This window comes from Cryptotermes secundus, unplaced genomic scaffold (assembly GCF_002891405.2).
Source record: "Cryptotermes secundus unplaced genomic scaffold, Csec_1.0 scaffold106, whole genome shotgun sequence".
Lineage (NCBI taxonomy): Eukaryota > Metazoa > Arthropoda > Insecta > Blattodea > Kalotermitidae > Cryptotermes > Cryptotermes secundus.
Genome location: NW_019734310.1, coordinates 1,579,689 through 1,591,274, shown reverse-complemented (window position 1 = coordinate 1,591,274; position 11,586 = coordinate 1,579,689).

Here is an 11,586-nt window from a genome sequence, read left to right as displayed (position 1 = left end):
CGCCAATTCTGCAGCTACTCAAGAATTTCTCAGAATTTTATGGAACCCGAAGGTTCATTATTGTTTTCACAAGAGCCCTCCTCTTGTCCCTATCCTGAGCCAGATCTATCCAATCCATACCGTCCCATCCTATCTCTGTAAGATCCATTCTACTTGTAATATTGTCCACTCACCTACGCCTTGGTCTTTCCAGTGGTCACTCTCCTTCTGGCTTTCCCAGCAATATCCTATACGCATTCCTCGTCTCCCCCATTCGTGCTACATGCCCTGCCCACCTCATCCTCCTTGACTTGATCATTCTAATTATACTTGGAGAAGAGTACAAGTTATGAAGCTCCTCATTGTGCAGTTTTCTCCAACCTCCTGTCACTTCATCCTTCTTCGGTCCAAATATTCTCAACAATCTGTTCTCAAATACCCTCAGGCCTATGTTCCTCTCTTCATGTCAGAGACCAAGTTTCACACCCATACAGAACCACAGGTAAAATTATAGTTTAGTGTGTTCTAATTTTTATGTTTTCGGACAGCAGACGAGAAGACAAAAGGTTCTGGACTGAATTGTAGCAAGCATTACCAGAGTTCAATCGCCTCTTAATTTCCTCCTGAATCGGGTTTCGATCTGTTATCGTTGTTCCGAAATATCCGAACTGTGCCACATTTTCAAAACATCTATTTCCTATCTTTATGTCATGATTTCTCCCTGCATTTTGGTGACGAGACAGTAACATATACTTAGTTTTCTCTGTGTTTACTTCTAGACCAACCTCTTTACTTGCGTCAATTAAAGTTTGTGTGTTTTTCTTTATGGTATCTACATTATCACCCAGCAGATTCACACCATAAAGAAATATATCTGGGTTATGCATGCAATTGACGTAAGAGTTTTACAAAGACTACTTAACTATTCAAGAACTACTTCTGGTTTTATTTCCTCCTCTCTTCCAATCTTCCTTCACTCTTCCTTTACTTTTGTTCCTGTTTGTCTTTCTTCGCATCAAATATCGCGATCTTTCTGCTGCCGATTCGGGAGGGCTGGGTTCAAATACTGCTCCGGGAAACCCGAGTCTCCCGACCAAATTTTCCCCTGGATTCAGTGTCCCTCCAGATAAATTCCGGGATTGCAATTCAAATTACGCCATGATTGCTTTCTTCCATATATTTATAACTCGTTATTCACCATTATCCTACAGTTACGATTAAATAGACTTAGCTACTGATGGTGTCGTTAAATAAATAATTCCTCATGCAGTACGTGGAAAGCTGAAATGAACTGTGGCATAATCAATTTCTTCACAACCCACTTTTCGCATTTACAGAGTGATTCTAAATTACTGTTGTGGTCTCCGTGACCAGTAGGCATAGAGGTGAAGGCGGTTATGAACAATTCTCCACACAGCCGTTTGTGGTACACCTCACTGCAAAGAAGCTCCTCTAGTTGATTTTTGTGGGCTTCGAGAAAACGCTTCCTGGATTCTGTCAACATCTTCCTGCGAAGTGTTCGGACTTCCTGCTCCTTTTCTGTGCAGAACATCACCAGTCTCCTGAAATTACTTTAACCAACGTCACATAGCATTGATCTTTTCCATATTGAGTTCTGTAACGACGTTGCTTTCTGATAACGGACTCTATTCCGAAAAAATCAAACTACGTATATTGCTTTTTCTTGAACAGTCGTTATTTTGAGGCATGGCTTCATATTTACACCCAAACATCAATGTGGCCAGAACAACTTTTCAAAATAAACTTTTTGAGAAACGTTTTCAAATTCTGCAATCAGTTTTATTTTGTTTTTTTTTCCCCGATTTGAACATTATGGGCCACGGAAACTCCGACATTAATTTAGAATCACTCTGTATATACACAATGTAAAAATCATTTCTTGCCATCAAAATAACCTCTCTTAACCCAATTTGTGCCATATTGCATGGCTGCCGTAGGGGATGCGCATTTCCTTTCATCAGCATAAGGTTTTCTTACTCAGTTTCGTGGAAGGCAGAGATATACATTCCTTCGAAAGACGAACTTTTATCTTGGGGCATTATTAAATCAAGCGTATTGCGCGGAAACTAAGAGCTTCTGGTTATATAAGAATTCTTATTAGTTACATTCTGGATGATGGAGGGATCCTATGAACGCATTGCGATTCACTCGCAAGGGAGAAAAGAAGGGGGTGGGATTCTTTCTTACAATCAATTAGCGATCTTATCCGCAAAATAAGTATCTCTGTTCCTGTTCCATTCAACGCGGAGGAGAAGCTCGATGGCCTTAAAAGTTTATGTAAGTAATTTATCAAGAAAAGTCGAAACTTATACATTTGTGTGAATTTTCAATTACTTTGACGCTACATCGCATCGGATATTGTTTCTGTAGCCATAACAGCTATGACAGAATCAGTAGAAGTATTCAACTGGGACTGATATGAGCAAGAATTGGTCGTGGTCTTCTTCAAGACTGTCACATGTTTGTGTCTAGATTGATAATAGCGTTAATTTTACTTTTGTAACTACAGGCAATAACAGTTTCATAATCTACACGCTCTACAAACCACTCCTACAAACATTAGAGCCTCTATAATTTATCACAAGGCGTTGCTAGAGTACGGCTCCCAACAATAGATATTCCTCTGCTACCGTGTTCATACTCGCGCTCGACGACTGCTGGCTCGCAACTGACTCAACACTAATTCCAGTTTAGTCCAGTAAATTGCTGCTATCTCTAGCGAACATAGTTGGTCTTGGTTTCGAGCACCGTCGAAACCCATGACCTAATCCATATTCGTTCCAAGACCGATTATGCTTCGACGAAAGGAGGGGTTTTTCTTTCTGAGTAGGCGTCACATATGTTGCACCTTAGTTCAGAGCTAACTGATTGCTAAATTGATTCTTGGTTCTTGAGTCCCACGGGACTCATGACTTTATTTTACGGTCCGACGGCTCTGGGAGCGTTCCAGACTCATGCCATTCAATTGCTTCCAACAGTCCTTCTACTGTTGCATGCGTATGCGAATGCCATGGACATATATTTACGGTGCCGTTGCCTAGCAATGACAGCAGCTACAGGTTTCAATGTTCAGGACTTTCAGTCGTCATGTAACAGTACTATATTTTCCGAGTACTCTCCCGATGAGGTTAAAACTGATTTCAGTTACAAACTGTAACAGCATACTCAATATCCCTCTCGGGATTCAAACCGAGAAAGTCACGAATATGGGGCAACAATACGAATTACAATACCCTACAATTCGATGAGTCAGTCACGTTCTAACTATCGGTAGCTGACTATGTAATTATTAATTGGTAAAGTGCGAATGAAAACCACGGATTCAACATTCGACATTCGACACAGAAGAGTGAGACTTGACGTTGTCATGACCTAATTCTCTAAATTCAACACCTTTATCTACAAAAATTCTGTAACCATTTTCTTTAACTCTCCCTCCAGAATCCATTCCAGCTAACGTCATTGATTTAACAATCCGAAACTCTACTGAATTAGCTGTCAACATCACGAAGTTCCTAATTCTGTAATTTAGTCTATTTTCCTTCTTACTCCAGTACGTTTACTGACATTCTGGTCGAAATGTGTGCAAAGTCACAGTATAGTTCATTAAGCTTCGCCACGTATACTTCTTCTGTTTATGTTCTGTTTACGAAGTTTTATGTCCAGACAAGCACGTCCGATAAACCTGCACAGAAAGATAATGTAGAAAGCTCAACTCCAGAACCGTGGTCCCAGACGGCTGTGACGTTACACTGTGTTTACGCTTGCATCCTAATGAGACACTTCTGCTATCAGTTCTTTTCCTTGGCACTACAGCCCCAGTGGGCCTAGGCCTACCTCCATGAACTTCTCCGTTCACTTCGGTTTTTCTAGATCTTACACATTCGGTAGGACTCCTTGGGAGGGTGATCAGCTCGTCGCAAGGCCTCCACCTGTACACAAACACAGAAAAACCCTCACACACAAACTAAACATCCATTCCCTGAGTGGGATTCGAACCCATGATCCCGGTTTCCAAGCGAGCGAAGACAGTACATGCCTTAGACCGCTCGGCTACCGTGACCGGCCCCTTCTCTGGATTAATATCACTAAAGTAAGCTATTCTTAAGGTTTTCGCCCTGTATTATTCACTACGAATACGTAACCAAACCAGTTTTCAAATTCTGCAAAGCTGAAGCAAAAGTAAAGCTATCCCTGTAACAGACTGTGAAGGCCCATAGGGGAGGGGTGAGAGGTCGAGGCCCCCACATCTTGAAAACAGTCGGCTCATAGATGGCAGTAAGTTTGCCAGCCTTAAGCGCCGGCCGCCTTTAACCCTCCAGGAAAATTCCGGGTAGTCATTTCTGTTAGAGACTGAGTCGAGTCCAGGTCCGTACGGCGGCTTTAGGGATTAGTGTAAAGCTTAATTTCCCCGTGAGAAGAGAACACTGTCTGTATAGCGTACTTGTGTCCGCGAAGGTAAAAGATGTGTTTGCGAATTATGAAGAAAAATAAACGCAATAGCATAAAAACAAATATTTTTTTTTGTGAGCGAGTTAGGAAGGAAATATGTACTGTATCTTCAAAATAAATTCTCTTTCACTGGTACAAAAATATATTTAACACCAATGGTTTAAACTTCAAGTGAAAAAAAAACAGTAATTTTTCCTTATCTTGTCTATGTCACATACTGAGAGTGGTGGAGAATATTTGGATCGAAGAGAGATGAAGTGACGGGAGGGTGGAGAAAACTACATAATGAGGAACTTCATAACTTGTACTCTTCGCTAAGTATAATTAAAATGGTGAAGTCAAGGAGGATGAGATGGACAGGGCATGTAGCACGAACGGGACGCAGAGGAATGCATATAGGTTATTGGCGGAAAAGCCAGAAGGAAAGAGACCACTTGGAAAACCAAGGCGTAGGTGGGTGGACAATATTAAAATGGATCTTAGAGAGATAGGATGGGATGGTATTGATTGCATTGATCTGGCTCAGGATATGGATCAGTGGAGGGCTCTTGTGATGATAATGAACCTTCGGGTTCCATAAAATTCTGGGAAGTTCTTGAATGGCTGCACAATTTTCGGCTTCTCGAGAAGGGCTCAGCTCCATGAGTGAATGAATCTATGTCTCTTGGCAGGGTGTGTTAAATTTATTTTTGCCCATCGAAAAAAAGAATAGTTTGAAAAATTGCGTTACTGACTACATCTGTATCAAAACTCGTTTCAGATCAAGAAAATCTGAACTACACGTCGTCTCCCATAGAGCCTCAGACACGGTGGATTAACGTACAGATTTCAAATACACAGCGCTAAGATAATTTACAGAAATCCTTAAAGGTCACTGAATATTTCTCCGGTTCTGCAAATTATGACGGAAGCCCCTGCTTGGATTGTACCGTGAACAAGATAATGCTCGACATTGGGTAAAAAATTGCACATAGAAGCCACGTCTACACGGCACGAGATGAAATAACTTTATTTCTCCACGCNAAAAAAAAAAAAAAAAAAAAACTGGCAGAGATGAAATTCACAAAATTGAAAGAATCTAACTACTATAAGAACTTAACATAATAAGGTAAAGTCGTTCCAGTGCTTAACTAATTAAGCACTATGCCATGAAAGCGTAAGTGGGAGTGGATGTATAGATCACATTTTCTTCACCTCGACAGCTTCGAGCCCCGGCGATTTTACTCCTCGCTACACATTACAAAGGAGGTTGAGCTGATCCCAGAGCCGGTCTGGACGACGTGAAGAAGAGAAAATTCTCGACCCCACCAGGACTCGAACTCCGACGCTTCTGCAGTACAGCCCGTACCTGCTCATTATACAGACTACTCTATCCCGGCTCCTCGTGAAACACGGTACCAAGTATAAACGTTTTCTCTTTATCAGCATAAATTTGTTTACCCACCACGCTTCGTATTTTTCGTGGCTTCCTTATTTTTACCTCTGTTTCTCCTTTATTTATCATCATTCTTCAATCTCTCAGTCTGACCTAACACACCAAATAAGAGTTCTACAGCAGTTGAGATCTAATCTTGAAAATTACAAAGTGCAGCCACTGGAAAATAGATGTGCCTGCTGAAGCATCTCTTAGTGCGCGAAACATCTGAAATCATCTCCTCCTACAAGACATTATATTATATGCAGCTACTTGTAACAGAAACGTTACAGAGGTAAATATGACAGAAGCAATAAGCTTGTGGGATTAAGTTAAGTTCCAAGATTATAATACATTGTTTACTATTATAAACAACTCCATTTCTCTTCTGTATTTCTGCGTCTCTCAAACTTAACAACATGATCTACTTGACAGATATGATTTTGGAAGAGACAAACTGTAAATGTATGAGAATTCAAGTCACGTGATATTTCTTTCTGGATGAATGGGCTATTTCATGAAGCTGCCAGGGACCAAAAGTCTACAGCAGCGATAATTTAGTGCAAATTAATCCTCTGATTGATGAATTCCTTATAAGCCCACACATAAGGCGACCCCATATTTTTCCAATGATAAATTCAGAAAAGAAAAGTTTCTTGGACAGGACTCATTCAGTTCTGAGGTTTGTAAACAAAAAGTAAAATATTCATAACTAAGGATATAATTAGACTATTAAGAATATAATTACAATGATCAAGTGAAAGGATGAGACGGTCAAGGCATGTAGCACGCATTGGAGAGAGCATGAAAGCATATTGAGATTTAGTGTGTAGGATAGAAAGTAAGACACAACTAGGAAAGCCTAGACAAGGTGGGTGTATAATATTAACATGACTCTTAGAGAAACGGTATTAAATGTTATGGAATGGATTCATCTGGCTTAGGACAGATATCAGTGGCAGGGCCTTGTGAACACGATGATATACTTCCTCAGTCAATAAAATGTTGGTAAATTCTTCAGAACCTGAGATGCTGTTAGCATCTCAAAATGGACTCATCTCAATAGATTTAGTTACTTAATTATTTCTTTTATTGCTAGTGGGGTGGGACTAAGTCCCTTGTACTGGGGCCACTTCTGGTCTATTGTACCAGCCCCAGATGATAGGTGAGGGTGATTGTGGAGCAACTGGTGGAATGAAGATTTGCATGGGAAACCGAAGTACTCGGAGAAAACCTGTCCCAGCGCCACTTTGTCCACCACAAATCCCACTTGACCAGACCCGGGATCGAACCCGGGCCGCCGCGGTGGGAAGCAAGCGACTACCCGCTTGAGCTTTGACGCGACCTTAGTTAGTTAGTAATAGATTCCAATTTTCAAAAATTCTCTTACGAAATAAAAGAAAAGTAAGTCACAAATATTTCGATTGTGAAATAAGTTTTAGTGTGTGATCTGATATGCTGAGAAATATTCAGAATTCACTTCATTTGAACTTTCTGAAGATAATGTGTAAGATGAACAAGTCATTAAGAATTGTCACGGAATCTCATTCCTCAGCCACCAGAATTCAGTAATTGCCGAGGTGAAGACAAAGTTTGAAGCTGTTGGAATTCCACGTGGTTGCGATTTGCGGGACATACAGACAATCGGATCAACGTTTAATTACGAGCTTAGTCAGGCAGATCGGACTTGAAGTTTGTCCGTTCCGCATTTCTCACTGGTTGATCAATAATCAGACTCCACGAATCATTCGCTTCAATGTCGCCGTGCCATTAGATGTTCTCTGACACTACATTTTCAATTTCCAATCAAGTTTTATTACCTTATACAATAAAATAATTTACTATCTTCAATTTTATCCGTTTCTCCTTCTCTGGCCTTGTTGTTAGGATAATATAGGGCACAAAACCACTGTGCGCATTGTTGTTTCGTTGCTTAGCAACCTCTTAATGCATACAACGATTGCAGTGTGCATATCCATGACGGTATACGGCACAGAGGATGAGTGATGACAAATCCTTTCCTTGTTTCTTTCTTTTCGCCTTTAGGAGCCGGGATAGCGCAGTCGGTATAGCGACTGGCTACTAGCTGGACGACCGAGAGGTCGAAGTTCAAATCCTGGTCACGAATTTTCTCTTCTCTACGTCGTCTAGACCGACTCTGGGGTCCACCCCACCTCCTGTAGAGTGGATACCAGGGACTCTTTTCTCGGGGGTAAAGCGGTCGGGGCGTGAAACTGACCACCCACCTCCAGCTAGTGCCGAGGTTAAGAAATTGTGGATCTACATATCCACCCTCCCATGCGCCTTCATGGCGTAAAGCTTAATTAGTTAAGCACAGGGACAGCTTTAACTTCACCGACCCTCAACATATGTTCTGTGGGTAAGGAAGAAAGGAGAAAAAATTGACTGTAAAGAGAAAGAGAATAACATCGGGAAGGAGGTGTAGGAATAATATACCGAAAAGAGAAAGAGAAGCAAAGAAATAATGAAGGAAAAAGATAGAGGAAGGCTATAAAGAAATAAAAAAGAGGAGGAAATATACAATATGAAGATAAAGTAGCGAAGCAGAAAGATGATGAAGGAAACAGAGAAGGAGAACGAAGAGACGGAAGCAGATAATTGGAAGCTAAATGAAATGGGGAGAAGAAAAGGGGAAAACAAAAAGGAAACTGAAATAAGGAATTATTAGAAGAGAGGAGGAAATAAAGGAAAAGTAAGAATACGAAGTTGATGAAGAAGATAATAAAACGAAATCGCTCTTCTTCATGTTGCCTCTAGGGCAGTGTGTGATGACCTGAATCCAGAAGAATTACTTGCCGTCGCAGCGGACACAACGGCCCGCCAAGGTCCATATGCGGTCCAGAGCTCTGGCAACTGGAATTCGGGTCCTCATGGCAGTGGCCACGGTGTTCTAGAGTGTAACGCCAAGAAGCTCGGAGAGTTTACGACGTGCCAAACAAGAAAATAGCAGAAGCAGCTCAGTCAGCCACTTACATTTGCTAATTTCTTACTTGGACTTCTCTTTGAGCCCAAAGACATGGATGGGTGTTCCAGTCTCCCTTACAAAACCTCAGTCGGACAGCGGAAAACCCACAACGCTACACTGTTGTGTAAACTCCGTGTTTTCAGGCGTTGCTGGGGAACGCTGTCGAGAGTTGTTTACTTGTATTGCTGCGTAGTAACCGCGGTGTCCCCTGTTACCTCACTGTGGGAAGTGGGTGTTTACTGAGCGTTGCATAATGATGGAAGGAGTGGGGGTATGTGACGTCACTCGCGAGACCGCAGAGTTCACGTGACCCCTACTTCCTGTTGCGCCACCCACGTCACAATATGTTCCTCCGAAATGTCGTGGTGTGCTCGAACTACACGGCTTTACAACCCATAAGACAATACTCTTCGATGTAAATGGTTTATCCCTGTGCTTAATTAATTAATTAAGCAGCACGCCATAAAGACGTGTGCGGAAGTAGAGGTATAGCTCCATCATTCTTGACCTCGGCATTATGTGGGAGTAGTAAGCTTCACATCCCGACCGCTTTATCCCCGATTAAAGATCCCCCCTGGTACCCACCGGACATGACACTGGATAGAACCCAGATGTGGTCAGAAAGTTGTAGAAGAAAAAAGAAAAATCTCTTGCCGCCGCCGGGAACGGAACACCGGCCAACCAGCCCGTAGCCCACCGCTATACCAATTGAGCTGAGTTTAACAGCTTCAGAGTCAATAATGTAAATATAATAAACGAAAATTAAGATCAATTCATTGCCTGACAGAGGAGTTACTTCTCTTTTTGGACAAAGCTGATGTTATAATTACGCTGTAAAAAGTTAAAGATAATTTGGCTTTGAACTCATGAAATTTATATTGAAACTATGTTTGTAATAGAGAAACCTGCCTGTTCGGCACACATATCAGCGGCCAATAGGAAGAAGGGTAAGGAAGAGCGACCTATGTAGAAAATATAAGACACGAAGCAGTTTCATTTTGATGTCATCTCAGCTCACAAAGGACTTATTTAAATTTTATGTAACCCCCAGCCGCCATTCCTCTAGGTCTGGTTCGTTTGTCCAGTGACGCAACGCCTCGATCTGCCGGCTATGACGTTGAAATACATGGGCCTCCTTTTCTTGAAACACGTCAGGAAATAATTTCCGTCAGCATTGGTACTCATATGCTTTTCTTGGCGACCATGTTGGAATGGCAATCAGATCCAGATATGCATGCAGGAGATGTGGAATTTGAACCTTGTCCGAGATGCCAGATGTCCTTATTAAGGCCCCTGTAGTTTCTCCCAGTCTCCGTACACGAACATTTAAATAACTGTATTTACCGGCCAGTTAAATAAGGACGCTGTTTCACCTACGTATAAAGGGATATAGAGACAAATAAGATTTTAAGAGAGAGTCACTCTTTAACAATCAACTACTTCACTTAAGCATCGGTCTGTCTGTCTGTCTACCTATCTACTTCCGCATACTTGCAAAACAATTATATCATAACATCCAATAATGAAAAGGAAATACAAAACTACGGGTTTCAAAAAGCTCTTCGAAATAATTTCTGGCCATGAATATGCCGACAGATGGTGACGGCGAGACTATTGCTAGCAGATACACCTACTCTAGAGTTAGATAAAGGTCATAGAGGCCCATAGGGTTGTGAGACGCAGAGGCTCCCACACTTTCTTTAGACAATCGGCTCACAGATGGCGGTGAGGTTGTCAGGCTTACGCGCCGGCCGCCCTTTCCCCCCAGGAAGATTCCTGGTACTCATTTCTGTTAAAGGCTGAGTCGACTCCAGGGCCATAGTGCGGCTGGAAGATTAGGTGAATTGAAAATATCCACCTCATCGTGATTCGAACCCGCGACCGTCCGGCTTGTAGCATAGAGCCTCAACCAACTACGCTACCGCGTGCCCCCTCTGGTAGAGTTAGTACCACTTAAACCATGGCATGCAGTGCTCTATCGATAAAATAGGTTACCATACTCTGACGCAACATCATTATGATTCTGTTATACAGGGAGAGGCACAATAATAACATATTCTAAAAATCGGTGCAAAGCCAAATTCAGCAATATCGTGTAAAAAACTGCAACGAACTCATCTGGAATCGGACCCATGACCTTCTGGCTTGTAGCATAGTGCCTCAACCACGCTACCGCTCGCCTTTAACAATAATATAATTCAGTCGATGTAAACGATGTCTCCTATCTACACGTATACTAGAACCTAGTTCTCTCGAGTCTATAGCGTTCGCGTTATAATAGACTGCTCAGTCAATTTACGATTGCTTCCTTTCAAATTCCTGCCTACTTTATATTCATGATTATATCACTATCCTATCTCCATATTCACAGCATCAGTGAATCCTTAACGCATACGTCACTCGTGTCGTCATTCATCAGGACTTCATGTTCAGGCGGTGACGCTTCCGTTTGCTTTCGCTGAATAAGCACAGAATGGGCTGGGCAATGCAGCCAACTTCGCTCCGCTGGGCCGAAGGGAACAAGAGCCTTTGATTACAACATCTATTAGCACGTAACTAATAATAAACCGAAAGCTGATAGACGGGTGTTTCGGTACAGAAAATAAAAGAACCACGCTACAGTTAGTTATGTGTGGAATCAACATAGACCAGCAAAAATATGTGTGCACATTGATGGTTACATGAAACGAAAACTGTGTGCACATTGATGGTTACATGAAACGAAAACTGTGTG